The sequence below is a fragment of the Leptinotarsa decemlineata genome, unplaced genomic scaffold, assembly GCF_025532065.1.
Source record: "Leptinotarsa decemlineata unplaced genomic scaffold, Ldec_3_MD MMD2_tig00000133_RagTag_RagTag, whole genome shotgun sequence".
Classification (NCBI taxonomy): domain Eukaryota; kingdom Metazoa; phylum Arthropoda; class Insecta; order Coleoptera; family Chrysomelidae; genus Leptinotarsa; species Leptinotarsa decemlineata.
In genome coordinates, this window is record NW_027412542.1 from 3,453,610 (window position 1) to 3,480,958 (window position 27,349).

Here is a 27,349-nt window from a genome sequence, read left to right on the forward strand (position 1 = left end):
ATTTGCAAAAGTAACTCTTTTATGTGATTTTCAGTAAGGTACTGTTTGCTAAACTGATTAAACATAAGATTTTTTAGTTTGTAAGCGTAATGTAAATTACGGGTAATCTAAGACTATGTTTCTAAAATAATGTGTTATTTGCTAGTCAAAAGAGGCAATTAGTTACTACAACCTCATTAATGATAAGACTTAAATGAAAAGTTATTAAGACTGTTGTAAAGACTTGAAATAAATAGATACATTTGATTTTAAAAAATTTGCATTTCAATTTACTACGTTGTATTCACAGAACTCTCAGTACAACAATGACTTATTATTTATTATGTCAACAGAACGCTCTCCAATATGCGTCATAAACAGACCTAACTCATAAAAAATCTCAAAAAGTTCAAAAATAATTTTGCAATAGTGACTCAATTTGTAACTACTTTATATTTAATGTCAAAATATATATTAAAAATATTATAAATACAAAATTACTTGGCCACGGTGTACTCAAAAGGCTAATCCATAAATCTGCTAAAAATCGATCTAATGCGTCGGAACACAAAAGAGTTATATTGAGATGTATTCAATACTATACTTTTTTGAAAACTTTCTTGCTCATTTACCACAAACTGCATTTTTTGAATTCAGTCACTTTCATTCTAAGGGTGCGAAATGTTGCTAGACGACCGCCGAATTGAAGTGAGAAAGATGGCAGAGGTTGTGAACGTGTTTGTCACATATTAAATCAATATTCAGGTATGAGAAAGCTCTCCGCGAGTTGGGTGCCGCGTTTCCTCACGTTAGAACAAAAACGTGTTCGAATGAACATTTCCAACGCTCTGTTGGCGCAGTTTAGGCGCAATAAATCCAAGTTTCGGTACCGATTGATCACTGTAGATGAAACTTGGGTGCACGAATTACAGTTTCAGATGCTTGACCATCCGCCTTACTCACCAGATCTAACTCAGAGGATAGAGATTTTCGACAAATGAAGTGGCAATCATCTATGTGAACAATTATTCTGCAGAGAAAAACGCCGAGTACTATTTGGATGGGTTACAGAAATGGGAGAATCGCTGTGAGGATTAATTTTAGCCAATTCACTGAAAACATTGGAACATAACTTCAGTGCCGGTAATCATGCCCAAAACTTTATATGGGCCAAACGGGGACAATCCTTCGCAAAGAATAAAAGACCATAGGAGTAGTTTCTTGAATGTTAAGACCAATTTCTCATTTGTGAACCATATGTTGGGACAGAGGCACGAGTTCAATCAAGACTTTAATGTTTTCCATCTGGAAGAGGAAGGTTTGAAACTCAAACTTTTGGAAATCAATAGATTTGATGATTCTGAAAATACAGTGAATGACCAAATAGAGTTGAAATTTTTTCCTTTATTGAATATTTTTTTACTGTACTGCAGGGCAACTAGTTAAAACCAAAGGCCAAAAACAGAGCATTGGTGAGTTGACGCCAAAAAACGCTATTTTGACTTGCCATAGGTCTCATCATTGATACTTGGCTGAATCAATTTCTAAGTACAACTACACTTATTGGTTCATAGTGAAACCTGCATTGGAAGACATAGGTCGAATTTCGTGGATTGAGTCTTCTGTCGATCCCATAGATAGTATTTTCGTTAGGAGAGATGTCACATTATGTACTTAGGTAGGTAGCTAGCTGGAGGGTGGAACTCTTCGACTCCCAATTGCGACCTGGGTGTGTGTCTTAAACACACCGATTACCCAATTTAATTAGTGAACTTTCAGGTCAACTGACAAGTATGGGATTTTACTAAATGCTGAAAACCTGATCTGGTGAACTGCTAGCAGGACTTGAATTTTCTCGCGATGATAATCTACTCCAAAGTTGGCAGGTACATTTTCCTCAATTTAGTGAAAACTCGATCGGCGATCAGTCTGTAACTACCTTCATCAGGAAGTAGGGAACAAAAATGTATCGCTGTTTATAGACAACAGAAAACTAACTAGCCAGAAAACCTTCTCTCCATCTTGCCAGGTAATCTTTAGGCAATCCAGATTCTGGAATGTGAAGCTATTCAATCGGACCCATGAACAACCTTCTGGAATATCCTCCATGGTAGCCATAATAACATACTGATCGATTGGTCGATATTATTAAAGTTATCTGAAGTTCAAGGACCAAGATAATCCTAATAATTACCATCAGACTTTGAGGAAAATAGTGGTCCACTCCTATGGTGCCCATTGTATGAAAGCAAATCTAAGTATTCAGCGAGTGCGTTGGCGATACCTGATATAGGACCCTGCTCGAATCCGCAAGTACAAAATACTTCACTAGATAGCATCAAATGTCTAATATTGTATTTTTTGGAGTCACGCATTAAGATATTTAGACCGACGATATGCAAAATGATAACAATGACAATGTTACCGGCAACGTTCATCACCGCACCGAGCCCCATTTTATTCATCCCTACTGCGACACTGCCAAAGTATCCGAAACGAACCGAAAGCGGAAAGTAAACGAACGGATGTTCACTAAAGTTTTTTTCTAGAAATAAATTCCAACGCAATTATTTCTACGAAGTTTGTTGTTGTTTTAACTTTTTTGCAAACGGTGGTCATGCAAAAGATCCAATTCAGTTTAAAAGTTTCAGAGGGAATTTGCATTGGATTATAATAGTTGTCTTGGTGGTTTCAAATACTTGGAAAGTTATCAGAAAGTTTTCAGATACGTTTTCGGATTTCAAATACTTAAATAAACTAATTATAACGATTGCTCATGAACAACTGCCTTGTTGGAGCGGAAATCGAGAATTATATTATTGTGGGATTTTCACTATACAGTTCACAAAACCGCAACACGTGTTGCATTATACCATAGTTTTTCCAGGCGTGTTCATATAAAAATAGCCCTTTTTGGGAAATGTATGTGTAAGATTGCAATTTTAGATTATAAACTCAAAGAACTCACAGGTTAGGAGCTTAAATATATAAATTATTGTTGGTAATGACAGATATTCTTGTAGTTACTGCATTAACATGAAAGATATTCAAGGCAGCTGAGATACCAGGCAACTTTCCAGAGTAGTTAGCCTACAAAAAAAGAGAGCCTCGGTGGACGTAGGTTATGAGAAAGTTTGATAGTGTAATCACACTAGAATCTGGTTTTGTAGGAGAAAAACTATATTCCTTTAAAACCGGTAGTATGTTTTTGACAGCTTGAAGAGGAACAAAGTGAAATGAATACGCTGAATGTGTGAGAAACACAGAGATAGTAATTTTTCAACAAAAAAAGGAGAACCTACGAAGTTCTCTCTTCCAGGACTGGAATAGAACCAGGTAAGAAACGAATCAGACACTCTGATAGTGATTTGTTATTCATTCCATCAAATGGATAGAAAATTGTACTCTTGAATATACTTTTAGGTTGTATGACATATGACTTTATCAAGATGAACCTTTTTTTTTAGTTTTTTCTTTGATGCCCTCAGTTCAGTGGGATCAGAAAAAGCAACATCGATCAGAATCGGAAAAATAGTGAAGTACTTCTGAACCCTTGTGAATGTAATCGCAATCTCAAACATATACTCTTCAACTCAAAATGGGTAATATTATTTGTTGAAGAGGTGAAATTTGTTGATAATGTATTATTGAAGTTTTTAGTAGTGGCGTATGCAATGACATGATTTCAGAATAGTCTGTATGGTTCCTAGTTGCCTCTCCTCTTGTGCCCTTTGCTGATTTCCTATTACCTGCTACCTCTGGTATTTATGAACAAAAACTGCAATTTAAATATTTGTATTCCACTTTTCCTTCGAAAGGAAAAAGGTTTTGGCTTTTTACTTTTTCATTTTTATACAAAAAACGTGGAAATCTTCCAAAAGAAGGAAGGAAGCAATCAATTTCCAAAAATTAACTCTATACAAAGATGTGCAGATCTTGCATAAAAGTAACTTCCAGACATGAACTGGAAGAAAAGCGGTTAACCAGCTGTTGGACCCCTACGAACGACAACCCTCAGAAGTCGAAACTTGTGCGAGCTGAGGACTAATGAGGTTTTACTTTTTAACATGTGATTCCTAAGACGGGTTGGACGATAGCAAGTGGAAATCAAGCATTGAAGACATTGAATTGCACGAAAGAAAAATACTTTCGAAACAAATACTTTTATATAAACACTGAATTATACAAAAACAGTTTTCTCTATTCCAGTTTTCTCAGTATTCCAAGCATTCGTTATGGAATCGAATCAGGTATCACATGATTGCTACCCAATATACTAAATGAAAGAGATACAATTTCACTCACATAGAACACTGTAATCCTTCCTGGTGGACATCTTATGTTTTGGCATGGAAACCTACCCTATTGCCTTTTCAGCACCAACTCACATGACACTTATTCATCTCTGTTTATGGTACTGGTAAGACCTAGGATGCTAAAATTTGGTATATATGTGCTTCTTAGGTTTTAGATGCACAATAAGGAAGGATTATCAAATATTTTAACTAAGGAGCCCCCGTGGGGGTAAAAGGGGAAAGTTTACAAATGAAAATTACTTTTTCATGACTATTTCTCTGTCCCTCTATAATTTCGAAGACTGAACATTTGTATTTAGGTTCGTTTTATGTTGCAGATTTTGAATATTCCCACTGGTGTGACCTCCTGAGGATGAAAGGGGTGCGGTTACATATGAAAATGTTTCTCCGTACCGCTATATTTCAGAGGCTGAAATTCTGTATGTAGATTCGTTCTATGTTGTAAATGTGCAGTAAGGAAAGATTCTCGAATATTCCAACTGAGGCTCCCTCACAGGGGATGAAAGGGGCGCGTTTACATATTGGAAATTACTTTTTCATCACTGTTTGTCGTTGATGCTATACTGGGACTCCATCACTGGGGATAAAAGGGGCACGTTCACATATGGAAATACGTTTCCATCGCTTTTTCTCCATACCGCTATATTTCCAGAGGCTGAAATTCTGTATATGAATTCGTTTCGTATTGTAGATGTGCCATGAGGAAGAATTTTTAAATATTCCAACTGGGACCCCCTCACGGGGGATAAAAAGGGGGCGTTTATATATGAAAATTACCTTTTAATCGCTGTTTCTTCGTCCCTTTATATTTTCCAAGGCTAAAACTAGATTCGTTTTATATTGTAGATGTGCAGTAAGGAAAGATTTTCGAATATTTCAACCGAGGCTACCTCACTAGGGATGAAAGGGGGACGTTTACATATGGAAATAACCTTTTCATCACTGTTTCTCCGTAATGCTATACTGAGGCTCCCTTACTGGGGATGGAAGGGGCGCGTTTACATATGGAAATTACCTTTTTATCACTGTTTCTCCGTGGTGATATATTTTCGAAGGCTGAAATTTTGTATGTAGGTACGTTTCATGTCCTAGATGTGCAATAAGAAAAGGATTTCTGAATATTCTTACTAGGGCTCACCCACTGGAAATGAAATGGGTGAGGTTATATTTGAAAGGTACGTTTTCATCGCTGTTTGTCAGTAGTGCTATATTTCCAGAGGCTGAAATTCTGTATGTGGATTGTTTTTATATTGTTGATGTACAATAAGAAAAAATTTGAATATTCCAACTGGGGCTTCCTCACTAGGGGTAAAAGAGGCGCTGTTATATACATATGGAAATTACCATTTCATCAATGTTTCTCTGTACCGCTATATTTCAGAGGCTGAAATTCTGTATGTAGATTCGTTCTATGTTGTGAATGTGCAGTAAGGAAAGATTTTCGAATATTCCAACTGAGGCTTCCTCACTGGAGATGAATGAGGCGGGTTTACATATGGAAATTATCTTTTCATCACTGTTTCTCCTCAATGCTATACTGAGGCCTCCTCACTGGGGATGAAAGGGCCGCGTTTACATATGGAAATTACCTTTTCATCACTGTTTTTCCGTAGTGCTACATGAGGAAGGATTTTTAAATATTTCAACTGGGACTCCCTTACGGGGGATAGATGCGGCGCGTTTACATAGGAAAATTAATAAATTGATGGATGTTGTCGTTACTACGTGATAGGAAATCATAATGAAGAAAAGAGAAATGAAAGTTTCTATGTTTTTTACCACTTTTATTTGTAACTAACGTTACTGCAGTTTCGTCCTATACGGACAATTTTCAAACTTATACAATAAACTTATAAATATACAATAAAAAAGTTTATTTATTGTATTTATTGAACTTATGAATATACAATAAAAAAGTTTATTGTAGAAATTTGAAAATGTCCGTATAGGACGAAACTGCAGTAACGTTAGTTACAAATCGAAGTGGTAAAAACATAGAAGTTTAATTTCTCCTTTCTTCATTGTGATGAAAATTACCTTTTGTATCACTGTTTTTCCGTACCGCTATATTTTCGTAGGCTGAAATTTTGTATGTAGGTTCGTTTTATGCTGTAGATGTGCGATAAGAAAATTTTTTTGAAAATTTCAACTTCGGCTTCTCCACTGAGGATGAAAGGGGGGCGTTTACATATGAAAATTATCTTTTCATCACTGTTTATCCATTCCATTGAATTTCCGGTCGGTGAATTCATACTAAGTGTCAGCATCAGTTTCATGTCACGAATGATACGATTCCCACATTTTTTATGAAGATGGAGAAGTTAAAAGACGAAACCTTTCTTTCCCAAAAATTATTCTCTCCTGACAATATGTCCCTTTCAATGAAACTGAAGAGGAAGAAAATTCTGAAAGAGGAGCTCATTCAACAGACCCGACAGTGGTTCAAAATTTGAATAGAAAATTTTTTTCACAAAAATCAATGGCCATGAAAAATTTTCAGGAAGACTTCACAAATAACACGATTGATCTTATCATCTTTTTGAAGTATATAGCACGCATTCATAAATGCTTGAAAGGAGCTAATAGCAAAATTCCTTCAACGCCTATAAGAACAGATAACAGTACTTTCCAGTGAAATATGAAATGCATGAAGCTGGATGATTCACGTTGAATGATGGCTGGGAAACAATAACATTTCCACACCATCAGTCCCAGTGCTAGAAAGCATGACGCACATATCTCGCTTACGAAACCAATTTCTAAATCGAAACGCAACCGACTAGTTATTGAGCCCTGCTCATGAAACCACTTCTATTATGAAAACGGTTCGAATTTCAGAAGTCCTTCAGCTCATTTTCGTTTCAGAGGGTTATCGTTCGTGTGACAACTGGAAAGAACAATTAGAACAAAAAAAGTATCCAAACAATAACGCAAGTATTGATGAAATAACGGAAATTAATGAAGCTACGAAGCCTGCATCTAATTGAAAATCATTCCATATACGGTTTGAAACTCCTAATCCAGAACTACTGATATGACGCGAATCCATAGATCTACCTAAGAAAGATACTGAAAATTTAATTTATAATTTCACAATCTTGTAGAGAGAAATTTTGGGGTGTATATGTTTTTGGATATGAATTCTTGTTGCCTTTTGGAGTTCTAATAAAGATAACCCAAATATTCATCTCTTTTGTATATAATTAATCTTTCATTGGAATCATTCAGGATACGGAGTTGCAGTTGAGAAACTTTGCTAATTTATTCATATAACCATAACCGCGTGCTCCTAATCCAACTTTATATATACACTTTCCTGTAGACCGAAACTTTCTTGCTAGATTTTATCGGTTGATATCATCAACCCTCAAAACTAAACTGAAAACTCTTTGGAATAGTTGCAGTAAGGAAGATATATGGAAAATTCAATTACTGTTTTAACTCTATGTAATGTTTGCATATATTAGAAAATTTCATCGTGAATCACAATTGAGATAAATATTAGACGTACACAAGATCTCAAAATGAAAGATGACATAAGAAGAGCTGATCAAGAAGGAGAATATTCTAGCGGGTTCGATCTGGCTGTATGAACATGGGTGGTTGGCAAGCTATTAGGCGAGAGGTTAAAATATAAGCACATGTATTACAACAACATGTATTTTCGTTAATAGAAGTAAAAATATCAATATAGAACAAAGAATTTCGGGATTTCTCATCAATAACTGTATTGAGATAATTGCATTTTGTCAAAAAAAATACACTTAGAAGTATAGTTCAAGTAAACGATATAGTGCAACCTGCCTTCCAACAGTTAGGGAGCTAATAAATTTCGTTATTCAATAAGAGAGTTGTGAAATTGATAATCACGTTGGAGTTCCCCAGGGTAGTGTTCTGGGACCCCTTCTATTCATACTATATTTAAACGACATGCCATTGTTTGTCGACTGTGAATTTATGAACTTTTTTGCTGATGATACTCTATTGGCATGTAGCGATGTGAACCTTACGATGGCTATACAAAAAATGAATAATACTCTAGCAAGTGTCAACAAGTATTTAAAAATTAATAAACTCAAGCTGAATGTGATGAAAACTAAAGCGATGATAATCACCACCAAGTTTAAATACAGCCAAATAGACTCTAAAACTATTAATCTCAACATTGATGATGACAAAATTGAAATAGTGAATTCAAGTAAATATCTGGGATTCCAGATAGATAACACTCTATCGTTTGATGAACATTTTGAGTATATTCATAAAAAATTTCAAAGAAATTATTCTTTTTTTCTAGAATTGCCAATAATCTTTCAACGGAGTCAAGTATCACAGTTTACAAGTCAATTGTTCAGCCACACTTCGACTATTGTTCCTCTATCCTATATCTATTCAATCAGAATAAATTGTCTCAACTCCAAAAACTTCAGAATCGTGGTATGAGAATCATTTTGAAGTGCCATAGAGATACTCCTATCACTATTATGCTCAATGTTTTAAATTGGCAATCCATTTCCCAAAGACTGCTATACTTCACAATGATCTACGTATACAAAATATTGAACAATTTAGGACCATCTTATTTTAATCAGTATATTGTCTTTCATCACGATATTCACCACCACTTCACTCGAAATAATAATAACTTATATATTAACAGAACAAAAAACAAAAATACTATGAACTCATTGTTTTTCAAGGGTTTTGATCGGTTCAACAAATTACCTAATGCAATTAAAAATAGCCCATCTCTGAACATGTTCAAAAATGAACTGAAGAAATTTGTTTTAAATGAACAAATATGATATGTATTATGTCTTTGTTACCTGTAGCTGTAATTTGTATAATTCCTTTCATCTAATGTTCGTTATATATTTCAAATAATTATGTAATTTATCTTTCTACATGTTGCATTGAAATTTTTCGAATGTATAATGTTGCTGTTTTTGTAGTAATGTCTTTAAAAATATTTTATTGAACTTATGTTTGTCATACATTTAAGTCATTTCTAGATGTAACACATACCTTTTTTTTATTTCTACCATTCTAGTTGATTTGTATATTATTAGGATATCCTATTTAAATAAAGATCTATCTATAATCATTTCAGATTGTATAAGAATCACAATAACTATATGTATAATAAATAACGTATTCTAAAAACACTTTATTGTGTGATTTTCACTAGATAAATCAATAAAATTCACCACGGAGAGGGAGGTAAATAATTCAGTAAATTACCTTGATTTAACCATTACGAAAAATAACAAACATCAATTTGCAATTTTTCACAAACCATCATACACAGACATTATCATACATAATTCCTCCACACACCCTTACCAACATAAAGTTGCTGCATTCAATAGTATGCTTCACAGATTATTGAATATTCCACTGTCTGATAGGGAGTTCCAGAAAGAGCTGAATTTGATCAAACAAATCGCGGTTAATAACGGTTACAAAGTAGATATTATAAACGCCATTCTTACCAAAAAACTTCAAAAGCAAGCCATCGACTTGGTCTACCCATATTCAAGATGCGATAACGTTAGTTATAGGACATTGGCATATTTGGGTGAACCAACCAGGAATATCGCCCGTTCTTTGAAGAAAGAAGGCGTAAACGTGACTTACAGAACGAATTATAATCTAAGTAAATTTATTAAAAACAATAAAGACAAAACTTCGTTATTGGATAGATCAGGAGTATATAAGCTGACTTGTGGCTGTTGTCCAAAACTGTATATTGGCCAAACTGAAAGAACATTTTCCCAAAGAATTAAAGACCATAGAAGCAGTTTTATGAATAGAAACACCAATTCCACATTTGCAAACCACCTATTAGCAGAAGGACATGAGTTCAATCAGGAATACGAGGTGTTACATTTAGAAGAGAAGAGTTTGAAACTCAATCTTCTAGAATGTTTAGAAATCAATAGATTCAGGAATTTGGGTAATTTACTGAATGATCAATTAGAATTAAATAACTCTCCTCTAGGCACTCTCCTAGAGTGCCTAGAGTGCCTAGAAGATGACAGTACTACCAACTGTCGAAAGCGCTCGCAGATAATTATTAGAAGATATAAAGTTTCAAATCCTTTTTGTAGAATTTGATTTCGAAATACTCAAAAAAAGAAAAATCAGTTGCATCAATCAAAATACTTCCGAATACTACTTACATATATAAATAATCGATCGCTTTGAAAACACTCCACTAACTTTCTTCGAAAGCTTCTGATAATTCCTCTTTCTTTTTTTTTTGTTTCATTATCACTGTCGTCAGTGCAATCAATAATAAATGTATTTTCACCATTAATACGGAAGTGTCCAATCTCCATAGAGTTTTTTAAACTAAAATTACTTTTTCAATCCTTTTCTGCCAGTCTTCTTCGGTAATATTAGACACTTCTTTGTTAATTAGCTCTATTACCTTCTTATAAAATTCTGGAAAATTATTTATACGCCTGATGCTTTGTTTCAATTTTCAAAAATAGGGGGGGAAGGCTCAGTATGGTGTGTCTATACTTTTCAGCAATACTCTCGAAGGCATACACTTTTTCAAATGTTTTTGTCTGTAAAACTTCAAGTAGTTGGTTTTTGGTATAGAAATCTTCAAAATTCAAATTGCTATCCATTGAACAGCTTTGTATTTCATCTTTTATCGAATTTTTATTCGGTACTTTCATGAGCTGTCGCGAATGATAGGAAGCGTTGTCAAGAACTATCACACTATTTGCATCCAAATTTGGGAGGGATGTGTTTTCAAACCATTCCTCGAAAATATCAGCTTCCATGTTGGAAGTAGGTACAATGAATAATGGAAATATTGATTTGAAAAAAAAAATTGAAATATAGATTTGGAAAAAGAATTACAAGAAATTATTTGTTACATACTCAAGTTCTATAATATTACAGGTAAAAATGTCACAATAGTCGCATATATCATTAAATTTGGTGTACAATTGATTTTTTGGAGTTTTGAATAATAAGTTGGTGTGAGCTCTGTCGTATTGTCAAATATGGAAAATAGTCATGAAATAATTCAAATTCATTCAAGCAAATACATGAATGGAAAGATTTTTCTACCTTAACTTTAATATTCTAAAACAAAAACACTCAGTATTCACAATTCCATTTTTTATTATTCCAAGTTGAGTTAACCGATGACTGAATATTAACGGCTGCGTAACGCGTATCTATGTTGAACACTCAGGTAGTTTGGTGTGCTACTACCTATACCTAACTTAACCTGTTGATTACGTAAAGCGTGTTTATGTTGATTTAGATTATCTGGTGTGATAATACATCTATCTGGATCAGGTAAATTGTCAATAACATTCGTTGTCCCTTTTCTACCTGCCTTGTGCTGTTTGCTATTTTTGAACTTCTTAGAATGATTTTTCATATTCGATTGAGGTTCACAGCTTCTCGTGTATCCCTGGTCAGGAGTAATGAGTTCCGTGTTTTTGAACAGAATCCTGTGGTTTCCTTCACTGACTGCGTGTTCTGCCACAGCAGACTGTCCGTTTGGTTTAGTCTGCAGTTTCTCTCATGGTCCTTCAACCTTGTTCCCTTGAATCTTTCGGTTGTTCCGACGTATACCTTCGCACGGTATGCGATATACTCCTACTGTTGATAGTGGGCCCCTTTTGTCTTCAGCGGACCTGAGGTTTTGTTGAAGAAATCTCAATCCATGAAGATAATTATACAATTTTCACAATAATTATTATTTGGTACGCATTTCATTTATGGTAGCTCCGTCAGCAAGACTAGTAGACTGTAGCTACCCGGGTGAGAAGTTATTGTGAAAATTGTACAATTATTACCAGAGATAATGCTGATAATTTTCAATAAGTAACGGTCCAGTGTATGCATAACTGAAATACTCGAGATGCACTGTTTGGAACCTTTGGTATGGTGATGAATATTACTGGAATTTAATATCAACACCAAATCGTTATTTTTAACACCTCGACACATGTTTCAATCACCAAGTCATCATCCTCAAGGGAAAGATTAAACTAAATAAATTACATACAATATTGTCCTTATTTATATATATCGTGACTCAAAATATAATGATTGAAGTGGATATGAAAACTCCCTCCAATCGTACTTTGATGACGGATTCATTACTATTCACAGTGGTAATGATATGGATACAGTAGAGACGCAATTTCACGAAGCAGTGATCTCATCCTATCACGAGAACTGTCCACTGAGGTTTGAATGAGATAACCATAACTCTTCTTGGTGGAACAAAAGCCTGGGAAAAAAAAGAAAAGAAGTTCGACGATTATTCAATCGAACCAAAGAGTCAGGTAACTGGGAGCTTTATAAAACTACTCTAACGACATACAACAAGGAAATTAGGAAGGCAAAACGGGAGTCTTGGAAAAAATTCTTTGAAAGTATCTTTGATTTACCTCGCAGCACAAGAATTCACAAGATTCTCTCTAGAGAGCCAACTGATGAAATTGGGTTGCTTAAACGACCCGATGGAAAATTCACGGCCTATAGTAAAGAAACGTTATAGCTTTTGATAGAAAACCACTTTCCTGGAAATCTAACTCTTGGTAACAACAGACCTCCTATCTTCGAGAGCGCTAAATGCCTAAAAAAGAACGATTGGGAGGTCGCAAAGAAGGTTATCACAACACCGGCAGTTGCAAGGGCTGTCAAGTCGTTTCAGCTTTTCAAATTTCCTGGAGAAGATGGTATATTTCCAGCTCTTCTTCAAAACGGACTGGAAATAAATTTACCTACTCTTACAAAATTATATGGAGCTACTCTGGCGTGGAACTGCTGCTGTTAGCAGTAAGGGTGGTATATATACCTAATGTGGGTCGGAGAGGCCCACACCCTAAATCGGTACGACCAATCAGCCTTACATCCTTCCTGTTGAAAGGACTTGAGAGGATACTGGACGGACACATTAGGAGGGTAGCATCATATGCATCCCCCCTGAATAACCACCAGTATGCTTATAAAATTAGCAAATCGACAGATGTAGCATTAAACAACCTTGTAGAGAAAATCTCTCAATCCTTTGACAACAAGGAGATTGCGGCTACTGTATTTCTTGATTTCGAAGGAGCAGTTGATAGTGAGAGTGTAAAAATAAGTAAACATAATAATATTATGGATAACGATAGTGGACCAATACCTAATAGTATTATTATCAGATTTATCTGACTATTAGATAAGGCAATATTGTAAAATTAATTCAGGACTAGTAGATAAGGCAACATTTGAAATTAATTTAGGACAATTAAGACGCAAGAACCTAGCAGAGGTATCTATCTGTATGAATAAGGTCAATATTGTATGTAATTTAGTTTTCTTCCTCTCACGTGATTGAAACACGTGCCGAAGTGGTAGGTAATCAGTTATACCACCCATACAAGTGTACCACCCTAAATTAATTTTACAACTGGCCTTTCTATTATTTTACAATATGTCCTTATGTATGTTTAAATGTTACAGCTATATTAAATTAGTTTCACAATTGCCTATCTAAATATATTTACATGTGTCTTTTTGTAGTAATCAGTAAACCCAACAATATTATTTCAACAAGCCATATAGTATGCTATTTGGCATTGGTCCGTTATCGTTATTCATGATATTATTATGTTTACTTATTTCCACATTATCATAGGTATCTAGTTGAAACAAAATTTTTGCCATTCCCTTTGTAAAGGCGTTACGGACGCCTTTGAATGAACAGCTTCATGACATAATTGCATTCGAATTTATATCTAGAGGCAAAGTTTTGGTGGTCATTCGTTTGTTCGTTTTACTTTCCGCTTCCAAATGTTTCAACACTCCTGCAGTAAAGTGAAACGAACTGTTAATATAGCGATAATGGTGAATGTTTCGCTGTTATAACATCTGGGGTAATTGTGTATTGTGAAAACATTTATCGCAATGGAAATGGCATTGTTATGGAGCGGATTATTTCAGGGATGAATAAAGTGGAAAATTCAGATATCGGGATAAAAAAAATTGTATTGTTACGTTGCTAGGTTCATAAATAAGTGGTACACTTGTTGGTTTTTAGCAAACCAGACAACGGATCAATCTGATTTTTTTTTAATTTTTCGATTCTAGGTAACAAGTTTGAGGTAGATTTCACACCTCAAGTATCAAATAGCGACCTTATAGGTAATATCCATATATGAATAAATTGAGAGAAAAATAAGACATTTGTCACTACTAATTGATATTTATTGATACAATAATTGTAGACACAAAATGTGCAATACTAACAAAAATTAAAATTTACTTCAATGTGATATACAAAATGTCGAAATAGACCAGAATAGTGTATTTCAATATACTTTGGAAATAGAGAGCTTGGATTGACGCTCGTCTCTCTGGCGAACTGAATATCGTTTTCAAAACTTTTATTTCTACGTACGATAGGAGGATGCGCTTTCCTTGTATCCTCGCCACCGAGCTTAAAGGAGAGCCACAGGGCTTCCCCATCGCCAATGGTGTTCTTTTGGCCATGTCGCAGGTTTTCGTGACGATCACTGGTTCGGAGAAACGAATTTCCACCGTGTTGTTTTCGATTTTCGAGTCAAAAGCACCCATGAGCCCGCCATTGATCTTTGCTCTCTTTGCGTTTAATTCTGCATCATCGGTGGAAGTTCCTGGAGTTGAACTACCAGATGAACTACCGGCAGTAAAAGTGAGAATATATTAATGACTTTACAAGAAGAAGAAGAAAAATCACATTCATAAATTTGCAAACCATTTTCAAAGAGACACCCTATTTTCCATTCTGTTAAAAATATCACCGAAAACGATGTTTTTTTAGCCATGTACCTTTTTTGTGCCGCATTACGAAAGATATAAAATATAAATCTCAGTGGAAAATTGCATGCGATTCGCTATCTATCGAAAACGGATGATCCCTGAAAAGAGTATTCTCAAGATTATGTTGAAATTTATACTCTGCCTAATTTTCCTTTCATGATCAGAAATACTGGAAATATAGGGAAAGGATCCTTTGTGATTTTTAGTGGTAATGTATTTTCGTTGAATTGATATTGGAGAAATATTTATAGTTCTCTATTATTAAAACCCATTAATACAGTTTATTGTATGATTTTCACTATAAAGTGTCTTACAAAAACCGCGTCACGTGTTTCGCTATACAATAACTTTCTCAAGCGTATGCCTACTTTCTAATGAATTAATCTACCTGAAAAGATCAGGTATGTTATATATGAACTAACATATCTTTGTAATTAGGTCAATTTGAACTAAGTTGCTTTCTTCTTTCTTTCGGATATTTTCCACATTTGTTTCTCAGAAATGAAGAAGTAAAAAGCTAAAAAGATTCTCACCAAAAAGTAATCCCTCCAAAGAATATACCTCTTTCAATTTAAAATATTTAGGTTTTCTGAAAAGGAATCATAGTATTTCTGCATCTAATAAATCTAAGATATGTTTATAATGAATATAAATAAACAATAATTCACAGCCACTTGAGAATTTAAGTAAACAAAGCGATTGGCTTGTTTATATTAGAACGTAGGAACTCTCTTCTAGGATACTTTAGCAAGTCATTAAGTGTGCTATAAAATTTAATACTTTTCTCTGGATTATATTAATCTACAGAGTGAACAACCCAATACGTACCTACTATAAACCGTCATGAGGTCTAACATTCTGAGACATTTAATTATGCAGAGGTGTTCACGAACTACGTATATGGCTTCAAAGAACACTTGATTCAACTCGTGATGCTTATTTATCACTGCTGAGAGAAGAACACTTCGAAGAATGATCGTGATTATTCAAATATTGTTTGAATAACAGTCCGATGCGGAAATTAAGACAGATTAGATAAATGTGAATTCGTAAACCGTTCCTAAATTGTGACTAGCAAGTTTTAATGTATATTACTGGAGTTTTTTCCCAACACCAAATCGTTATTTTCAACACCTCGACACGTGTTTCGATCACCAAGTGATCATCTTCAAAGAGGAAGATTAAAACTGTTGTTTTTGCGGGTGAAGGGGGTGGAGCGCTCCGCACCAGCCGCCACCGCCTGCGCAATTACGTTCTTTTGTCTCGACTCGACCATTCTCGACTTACCAAACCTCAGCAATAATTAGTTGACTGAGCGTCACCGATCAGTATGAACGTGATTGTTTTCCATTTTTACTTCCTACACGCGCTTCAAAATGGATAAGTTACTTAAAAGATCGCAGCCTTCAACATCTGGTACGAGTGCCAGTAGTGGAGGTGAATCACACCCGAAAAAAATAGACAATATGATGACAATTACTTGAAATACGGGTTTACAGTCCTAAATAGTAAACCTAATTTGTGTAATTTGTGGCGATGTTTTGTCACATGAGAGTATGAAACCGTCAAAGCTTATACGACATCTCACAACCAAGCATCAAAAAGAAGCTGATAAGCCGTTGGATTTCTTTGAACGAAAGTTGAAAGCTCTTAACCAGCAGCAAAATACTATGATTCAGGTGATAAAATAGCTTTCACATAGTGTTGTTGTAATATTAAAGTCAGCGCTTAAGCGTTCGAACTCAAGCCGAGTTTATTTAAATTTTTGTAGTTTTTAGTGTTTCTGTATTAATTTTGGAATGCAATTTTTTAAATTTGTCAAAAATTTATTTATTTTATTTTGTTTGTTTCCAGTAATATAGTGTCAACGAATCATCATTATTGGCTAGCTATAAAGTTGCCTATCGCATCGCTAAAGCAGGGAAGCAACATACAATTGCCGAAAATCTTATTTTGCCAGCAGCTCTAGATATGGTTGAAATTATGGTCAGCAAGCAGGAGGCAAATAAGTTGAAAATTATACCTCTTTCTGATAATACAATTTCACACAGAATAGAAGATATGGCCAATGACATTCGAGACCAAGTAGTTGAAAAATTAAAGAAGAGCCCACATTTTGCTTTACAGTTTGACGAATCTACAGATGTTTCAGATTGTGCTCAGTTTGTAATGTTTGTGAGATATTAAGCAGATGACAGTATCGAGGAAAAAATATTATTTCGCAAACCGCTTCCAGCAAACACTTCTGGACAGTGTTTGTACGATATGTTTTTAAAAAGTACTTACGACTATGACATTGATTGGAAAAAATGTATCGCTATTTGCAGCGATGGTGCTAAAAGTATGTCTGGAAAAAATGGCGGACTTGTTGCAAAATTAAAATCAATAATGCCAGACGTATCATGGACACACTGTTTTCTTCATTGACAAGCTCTAGCTGCTAAGGTTTTAACTTCTGATTTAAATGACTTGCTTAAAGAGGTCATCAGAATTGTGAATTCTATCAAGGGTAAGGCCTTACAAACACGACTATTTCGAATCCTTTGTGAAGATATGGGTGCGCTTTATCACAATCTTCTTTATCACACAGAGGTCAGGTGGCTATCCAAAGGAAAGGTGTTGACAAGAGTTCTAGAACTTCAAGCTGAATTGCTAATGTTCATACAAAATGCCAAATCTGAATGCTAATCACTTTTCTGACCCTGTTTGGCTCTTAAAATTATCATTTCTGGCAGATTTTTGAATCATCTCAATAATTTGAATAAGAATCTCCAAGGTAGACATGAAAATATTTTAACAGCTAAAGATAAAGTGAAAGCATTTCATGTAAAACTTCATTTATGGTTAACCTCTCTGCAAAACAGTATATTTGAGTCATTTCCATGCCTTCAGAAAACTATTAAAGATAATGCAACAGATCAATCGCTTGTAGTTGGAACTCACATTCCCTGCGTGATACAGAGCTTACATAATCTGCAAGAGAAACTACTAACATACTTTCCAGACTTGCACTCTGAAGCTGACAACGGGCGCAGATGGATTCTAAACCCTTTCTTGGTTAAGTCAATAGAGCTGGCTGATCTGACTACAAACTGTTGACGTGTTTTGGATGAAAAGGAAACAAGAATATCCTGATCTGGCAAAGGAAGCTCTTGAATTATTAGTGCCATTCGCCACTTCATACTTATGTGAACTAACGTTCTCTTCAATGGTAGAAATTAAATCTAAAAAAAGAATTAGGCTTCAATTAGAAAACGATTTGATTATAAATATTTCAAAAATAGCACCACGATTTGATTTTTTTTAATAAACAAGCTCATCCTTCACACTATAATTTTGTTTCACTGTACTGAACCATGTAGAACCTTCCCTTTTCTTTTTTTCTTTTTCCGGCGACTCCCTGAGTAAGGCTCCGCGACCCCCCTAGGGGTCGCGACCCACAGATTGACAAACACTGTGGAATGAATTTTACTTATATATACACACGGCGAACGGCAGCTCTTCGTCTGGCGGCATTGGGCATGGGTTCAAGTCTAAACTAAGTATCGTTTGATAGCACAAAAAAATGTTAGGCGCCACTAGAATTTGATTTTATGAAACACAGAAAACAAAATATTGAGAATGACAGAGCCTTATGAAATGAAAGTCAATATCTACAACAATAATTTATTACTACAATAATTTTTGTTTATGGCGTAGAATGATGATAAGATACAATGAGTTATATACAAAATCTGGGACACTACCCAAGATAATAATGAACGAATATGGTTGTCCATTACATGGATGATGAATGAAAATAATAGGATTTTATACCTTTTGAAGAGCTTTAGAATCAGCTCTGCCTTAGACGGTATTTTGGTGATGGTGAACGTGTATGGTGGATGTGCCAAAAGGGTGCCTGGTGGATTTACTTCCAGCTGAAGTAAAGACTAGATTCGAACGCATCAGCTGATATTGGTGGAATCAAATCTGCCTTACAATGGAACTTGCATTCTGAACACTTCAATAGAACTATACATCGGTCCTGGGATACATCTACAGAGTTTGGGACACTGCTACGGTTGAAAGTACTGATACGGTACAATTACAACAGGAATCTGTTGAACAGGACCTCGTGGTACCCCTGCTGGACTTCTTAAAATCAGACTCGAAAAAGGAAACTCCAGGAATGGATTATTTATTCCCAAATTATAGTGAGTAAAGATCATCAAGCCCCAACGGAAAAACCCTGTGAAATAGGCTTAGTTACAACGAATTTCAAGATACAAAAAAAGGCAAAATGGCAAAGGGAAGCTTTCAAGATTTAAATACTGAGATTACATACCTATCGGGTTCAGAGGATAAACTTGCTCTCAACAGAAACAAACTAAACACCAAAATCACAATCTGTGTGAGCATATCCTCATCACAAAAGAAAGATTTCACAAAGGAAACCAGTGCTTATGGCTCGCCACTCTGAAGTCACGCCGGCCATCCAAAAAAGAGGACCTTCTTTTTTCATTTGAAAAAAACTTCTTAAAAATCAACCTACAGCGCATTCTGACTGACACACATTCTGAGTCTGTTTTTCACGTCGAAACGGTGACGTCAGACAAAGTACCTTGAATTTCATTATTTTCGGACAGGTTAAGATTTGAACTGGAAATAATAAAATTTATATATACACATATATATGGATGTTTTTAAATGACGAAAACTGCAATGCCAAGAACTTCTATCTAATGTCAAAAGGACTACTAGAAGAAAAGAGTAGGTGTTTCGACCCGCCAGATGGCATGTCTAGAGATTCACGTTTCGTAGTGTTGAATAAACAACGAACTCACCGAGTGTGGAAGGATGATGAGAACAGAACACATCAACCGATCTGCTCTCGGAACATGAGGGAAAATATCCTTCAGCTGATTGAAAGTTAGAGGTCGACATCCGATTGTTTATTTTCTGATGACATGAAAATATTCAAGTTCACCACCAGCGCAAATAGACGATCCAAGGCTAGAAAATACATAAATATAACGATGAAAATATATACAGATATATCAATGCATGATAACTAAAGTGATTATACTCTTCAGTAACAGGTGAGTAAATGTGACAATATATAATACAATTTTATAATAGAAATACTTATACACATCACGTAAAATTATCTCTTTTGATTTACAGGAATCCTACTAGTAGTGTAATCTGTAGAAGACAGCATTTATGAAAGTTTTGTGTGCTCTACCTGATAGAGTACAATTATATGACATCTTAAAGGTGGGTAAGAAATATAATAAATATTCTATAAACCACTAATTCCTTTTTTCCTTTTCAGAGATCGATGAGGCATTATTACGGTCCACATATGAAAAACATGAACACCCAGTTATCTATATGATGTGAATTTATCCTTTGAATAAAAAAATATTAGTATAACTCGCTTTAGTTCATGATTAAGTACTGTAAGTTGAATATGGTTCAAGTTGACCAAGTGAAACATAAGCTACACCTTGAAAGAAATAGCATTTGATAAAGATGGCATAATGCATGGCAAAAGAAAATGCTATAACTCTGCTATAGACGAAAATCCTTTGTAGTTGTAATACATTGAATTGCATGGATGGAGGATGCGGATGTGTTTTCCATCTACAGCTCCTATGCAGTGAGGGAAATTAGCCCTTTTTTCAAAATTACCAGCAATTTTTTCCCAGCGCTCTGAAGTGAACGCAGGACAACATTCGTGACGTAGAGACCAAATAGCTTGACATACAACTTTGACAATTCTGCTGATAGTGAAAATGCCAAGTCTGTAACTATAATGAAGATCTGTGAACGTACAACCGCTTGCCAGATATATGAAAAAAAATCAAATCAATACCAATCAAATAAATCATACCTATACATTATAACAAACAATTGAATTGACGATTCAAAATGGTATAGTAATATTATTGTAAGAAAAATTTTGTTAGTTGTTTTGATTTATTGTTCTTGTAGACTCCTTAAATAATGAAACCTTTAAGAATTTCCAAAGTTTTAAACATTATTTTTTGTCTTGGTGTCATTTCTTTTTTTTTTTTAGGTAAAGCTGTCATGAAGAGGTGGGCAAATGCCAGAGAAAATGGACAAATGCCAAAGGAGTGAGAGAAAACCACAAGGCAACCACAAAAATCATGAAAAAACGCCAAACAATTACAGTTTTTGAAAAAACCACGGAAGGGCGACTCACTGAGGACAGCTTCTCGGATGATTCCCGAGCCCCCCGAACATTCCGAAATGAAGGTGATGGTTCGAATGCCAATGAAAGATCAACGGAGTCGGTAGAAGAAGTGGTTACCTTCAAAAAACCCAGAACAATAACAAAAAAAAAGGAAACCAGACCCAGTCGAAATAGAGCTACTTAGTGCCCTGAAGCACAAACCAAATCGACATACGTCGTTTTTCAATGGTTTAATTCCCTCTCTGGAGTTGTTTAATGACGATGAAATTGTCGAATTTCAATTGAAAACCCTCCAAGTCATATCTGAAATCAAAAAGCGTACAATCGCAACTGCGAATATAAATCCGGCCATTCACCCTGACACGTCATATCAATGGCAATCACAAGCTAATGTACAATATCATAATCTGCAACCACTGTCTTGTGCCGCCCAAATATATGAACGTAAGGGGCAACAACTTGTAGGGTCAGCATCCCCCGTAGAATCAGACTTCTCCGAAAATTCGTCAATGTATTCAATACATTTTTAATCTTATTTTCTTTCCTGAATTTGTTCAATATGTTTCATTTTTCATTGTAAAATATATTCTTCCTATGTAAATTATGTATGTAAATTTGTAAAATTTACATTTTTGAAAACAATAAAAAACAATAAGTTACTATAATTTTGTTTCACTTACCTGATTGTTACTGCCAACATTTAGATAGGCTGGATACATTCTCTAAAGGATGTGTTGCGGCGTTGTAACGAATCTTTGATTCTTACATGTAGCTCATCAAAAGTTTTTACACTAATCCTAAAATAGTTGAAAAACTTGTCCCCATCATATCTCAAATCTTCAAAAAGTAAAAAAAACGTCCCAACTTCGCCTCTTGTAATATTGATCGGATGAACCCAGTGCATCCTATTTTTTCTCCTCTTCTTCAAACGTCTGTGAAGGATCAGCCACGCTATTATGTTATTGCGATCCATCACTCAACGCGAATGAAGGACTAATGTCGGTCACTCGACATCCGGATAAATGTGAAAAGATTCAACTTCGGTGTCGGCGTCGGCCACATGCCGGTTAGATGTCGTTTAAACGACAGCCGGGTAGATGTGAAACAGGCCTTATAGTTTTCTTGTTATTGTTGAAGTTTTGTATCGACGTCATTTTCATCGTAGGTTCATCCTAGGGACCTTCCAGTAGATTTGAATAATACATAACAAATTGAAAAACCTCCCTCCAAGAGCTTGACGTATTCAAATTCATTCAAATATCGCCACATATTCGCAAACACCTAACCGAGTAGAAAATAAATCACTATTGTTCAACCGATCTTATTCAATCGAACATCTGCTAGGGATTAGTTGAAAGGCGACAGACAGACTACTCCTTATTAAAATAGCATCATTCATCATAGCGTTTTTATTCCTCTTGCGAGAAAACGTATTCGAATACATTCGTCCTAAAAATAGACCGAACAATCTTGCTTTCTCTGGTAATGGAATTCGGCAATAAAGGGATTTTGTTTCCACTAACTTCGTGTTTTCAAACGTCGTTGAACGCTGAATGTTGATTTTCGTTAGTCATCCAAGGGGAAAATGAAAAACCGACTAAGCTGACCTAAAAATAGGCCAGTATGGAAATAAAAGGGATAACTTTTTAGACGAAAAAATGATGGATTAATTCGCAGGAGATAGTTATTCATGCGAAAAAATAAAACGGCTCCCTGAGTTTGGCTTTTGGAAAACGGATAAAATATGAGGAGTTACTTTGAAATCTGTAGTAGGCAGTGTGGACTGATTAATTTACAACTTTACCTTTTGTAGGTTCAATAGATAAGTGGACTGTAGTATAACAAAGGATTGTATGATTTGAGGAAGTTCCCAATAGAATTTTGTTTTGGACACAAAAAATAGAGCGAGAGAGATTACGTGGCTGTGGTTGTCACCTGAGTGTATGTCGGCTCTAGTAGCGGCTTGTAGAGAGATTTCTGGTTCCAGAAGGATGATCGTAAGAACCTGTTGGATCACACAACACTAGCTGGCCAGCAACTTTCTTAATTAATTGAGTAGGTTGTCGAATCACCTGAGATGCTTTCTGTAGCGAGTCTATATATCGAATCCCTGTTGTCCTGCTGCTGTTTCAGCGACTGACAAAATATATTGATACGAGGAGCGCTCCATATATTTAATCAGAATAGGAAACACAGCCGAACTTCGCATTAAATACAAATTTTGTAAATTGAGTGAAAATCATCAGTGGACAAATACACAAAGAGAAAAAATGAAAATAAGAAAAATAAAAAAAAAAAACTGTTGAAGACGGAACACCTTTTCTACACCTATACTCTGTTCGGTATCAATCTTGATATCGAAATTATTATTATGTTTTTCTAGTGAATCTTAATTTTTTAGTATTTAGTCTGGAGTTGCCAGCTCTAAAATTTGTAAAACAAAATAGACTGTTTCATGGCATTATTTTCAATTTATGTATTGTTAACTTATCTTATTTGAGTTATTTAATTTTTCATTATTCATAATCGGGGTTTTCCAGTTGGTCTTCTAATGTACGGGTCTTTTCTAATCCACTCATGTTCATAAAATTTAATATTCCCAAATATCTTTTCCTAAACAACCCCAATATTCAAGCCTATTTTCATGTAAATATTATAAACTACAGAAAGCTACTTTTCAATTCTTTTGTTTCTTGTGTCCCTTTTCTTGGGACTTGCCCGCTATTGTGACCTTTCTTACCTATGTTAATCTAATGACCAATCTGACCCCTTCTCTAACTATCGATGTGAAACATTGCATTTTTCAAAATAATTCATTACGTTTCAAACCTTGTAAGAGTACAGTAAGAATTGAATCTTGTCTTGTATACAGTACATCTAGATAATTATTTTTCTTATCCTATCTTTTCACAAGAGTTATTGTAATTTTGTAGGTATGCATTGAGCGTCTCATACTCACGAATAAACAATCGCCGTTTTAGTCTGTGCAAGTGAAAACACTGGAAAGGTGAACCTAATTCCAATTTCTGTGCGAATTATTGAATGTTATGAAGTAATATTCGTCGAAACGACTTTCGAAAACCCTCAATTTTCGTGAATCACTTGAATAAGAGTATTCTACCGCCATTCATGGCGTAATAAGTATTATAATCGTAATATCCCTGAGTTGCAAGTCTCATGAATTCGCGGAACTTTCAGAGAAATGTTAGTCAGTATCCATTCACCGAATGAAGTAGAAATTGACTCTTAACCTATTTATTGGAAGTACAAATTATCATTGAATAGCTGCTTATGTTTGATTTGTTCTTGGATGAATTATATCGCCTGATCATTTCTTCAAATCAATCTCACATCAAGAAAATATGATAAAAATTTTGAAAGGCTAAGTTCTTTCAATTTTCCATGCCTACGGAAGTGATTAGCTCCCTCGAGCATTTTTATACTGAAAGTATGAGGAAGCTATTGTTGAGAGAACCATGTTTCGCTATTTCATTTTGAAAACGCTTGAGGTGTACTGTCAAGTGAAAATCTCACAATAATGTTTAAATTTTTTTTTTGAATAAATCACTAATATATTGAATATTCTTTAAACTTTCATTGATAACACCATGGAAGTGAAACATTTCGTTTATGGTTATTTGGATAGTTCAGATTTATTTCCTCAGAAGTGAAAATATTCTGGTTTTGTTTCTTTTCAAATAATTTCACCGAGAATCAAAAAAGGGTCATTACATCCTTCAAATGATGTCTTCGGTATAGACTCTGGGATGACTGTATTTAACACGCTTTTATTAGCTTCACCCGTATGTATGTATGTTTGTTTATTTGTAACTCTCAAGCTCGAGATCTGTATTCGACAGAATTATCGACATTATTGCTTGATCTATTCGCGGTACGTAACCTCCTTGAAATAATTCGAACTCACTTCACATGTATTTCTTCATTTGAAAAAAGTATTTTTTAATCAACACGCTTTCATTAGCTTCACCTGTATATATGTATGTTTATTTGTAACTCTTAAGCTCGGGATCTGTATTTGACAGAATTATTGACATTATTGCTTAATCTATTCGCGGGCAGATGGCGCTGTAAGTAACCTCCTTGATATAAGTCGAACTCACTTTACATGTATTTCTTCATTTGAAAAAAGTATTTTTTTTTATTAACACGCGCGCCTGCTGCCTTTTTTGTAACCCTCTTCTGGGCCTGATGCCTTCCTTGGGCTTGGTAGCTGAATTTCAGGCTCCCTCTTCAGAATAATAATAATAATGATAATTATTATTATTATTAATCGAAAAATATCAATCGTAATTTTTTTTAAACAATATACGGCTGATTGATCCCAAAGTTTAGATAAAATAAATATAGTTTGAAAAGACTAAAAAATACGCTTTTATAGCATACGAAACTAAAAAATGAAAAATAAATATAGTTTAAAAAACTAAAAAACACGCTTTTGAAGAACATAGAACTAAAAAGTTGAAAATATTTTTTTTACTAAGCTTAAAACAATAACGAACGAAAAATACCAGTATTATTGTGAAATAAGCGTGGGCGCTTTGTGCCATATTTTTTTAAGCTCATTAAAAAAAAATATTTTCAACTTTTTAGTTCGATGTTCTTTGAAAGCGTGTTTTTTAGTTTTTTTAAACTATATTTATTTTATAATCTAACTGAATATCCTGCAATTCATCTTCAACAATACAGATCGATTGAAAAACATCTGTTTCTAACTACTTATTCAAGTCCGCATCTTATAGGAATCATTTCATATAACACTGATCGGTATGAAAACCTTAGAAAATTGAGCCATGTCATTCTTTTTTTCGAGGACAGAATACAAGCACTACAGAAAAATCCTTAAGGTGCTGCTAGAGCGGTATCTGTGCGAAAGTGGCGATTCACGTTGAATTTGAATTGCTGTAGATTAAATTCATTCGGAAAAATGTTCTCAGGAAGTTTATTTCACATACATGCAGTTCTCCAAGTGGAATAGTATCCAAGCAGTGAAGTTCGAGATGTACTGAGTTGAACCTCAAAACGATGAGCAGCGTGTTTCTGATATGTACCGCTCTTGGTGGAATCAGATGTACCAAGTCACTTGAACACCTCCCGTGAAAGTATTTATAAAAGAGTGACAAATCTCCAACCTTTCTTCGACGTTCCAGACTATCAAGATTGTCTCCAATCAAGCGGATGACTGTTTTCTGAATAGAATCCAGCAGCTTCAGGGTATGCTTAGGAGCGGAGCTTTATAAAAGAGAACAATATTCAAAATAAGGTCTGATCTGAGCTTTATAAAGCATTAAAAGTTGCTGTTTGGAACTGTGTTCCAAGCTTTTGAGACGCAGCCTTTGCAATTCCAGCGACATGATTGTGCCAAAATATATTGGTGTCCTTTTCAACCCCCAACAAACTCATCGACGCAGAAAGCGGAATTGTCTGTACTGACATTATTATATCCGGTTCGGAGACATTTATCTTTTTGGATAAAACCCATGCCTGAATTTTCGTTGCATTAAATTTAACCTAGTCACTTTCACCCCAATTCGAAATCACTTAAAATCCTCATTGAGATATGCAGCATCCTGCTGCCGGTAAAGATTTGCATCTGTAGCCGATGTTTTGGAATCCAAATGGAATGACGAAACAAGTGTGCTGTCATCAGCAAAGCATTATATTGAATTATTGGCTTTTTCCAATAACTTGTTGATATACAAGAAGAGGGTTCAAGACAATATGGATCCTTGTAGAATACCAGCGATGATGGTAAACGTATTTCAGAGATATACATCGACGCGGCCACTTCCAGGAAACGTTTTCTGTTTCAAATTTGTTTTAAAATATATGTTTTTCCGTTAATCAGATGTTCTTTCAAGAAGCTGAAGAGCCACACACAAAAATGATTCGACAAGCTATATCATCGAAGTTTGGCCAGCAAACCTCATGCCACAGACGGTCAAAGGCCTCAGAAATATCAAGCGCAAGAGCTATTGACTTTGCATGTTTCTAGATTGCTTTATTC

General features: G+C 34.9%; 1 long non-coding RNA gene across 1 annotated transcript; it reads left to right on the forward strand.

Moving 5' to 3' along the window:
* The first annotated feature begins 20,022 nt into the window (after positions 1-20,022).
* Positions 20,023-21,924, forward strand: LOC141481252 (uncharacterized). The gene is made up of 3 exons (XR_012464831.1): positions 20,023-20,203; positions 20,289-20,381; positions 20,440-21,924. It is a non-coding gene; the product is annotated as an uncharacterized lncRNA (long non-coding RNA).
* Positions 21,925-27,349: the final 5,425 nt, after the last annotated feature.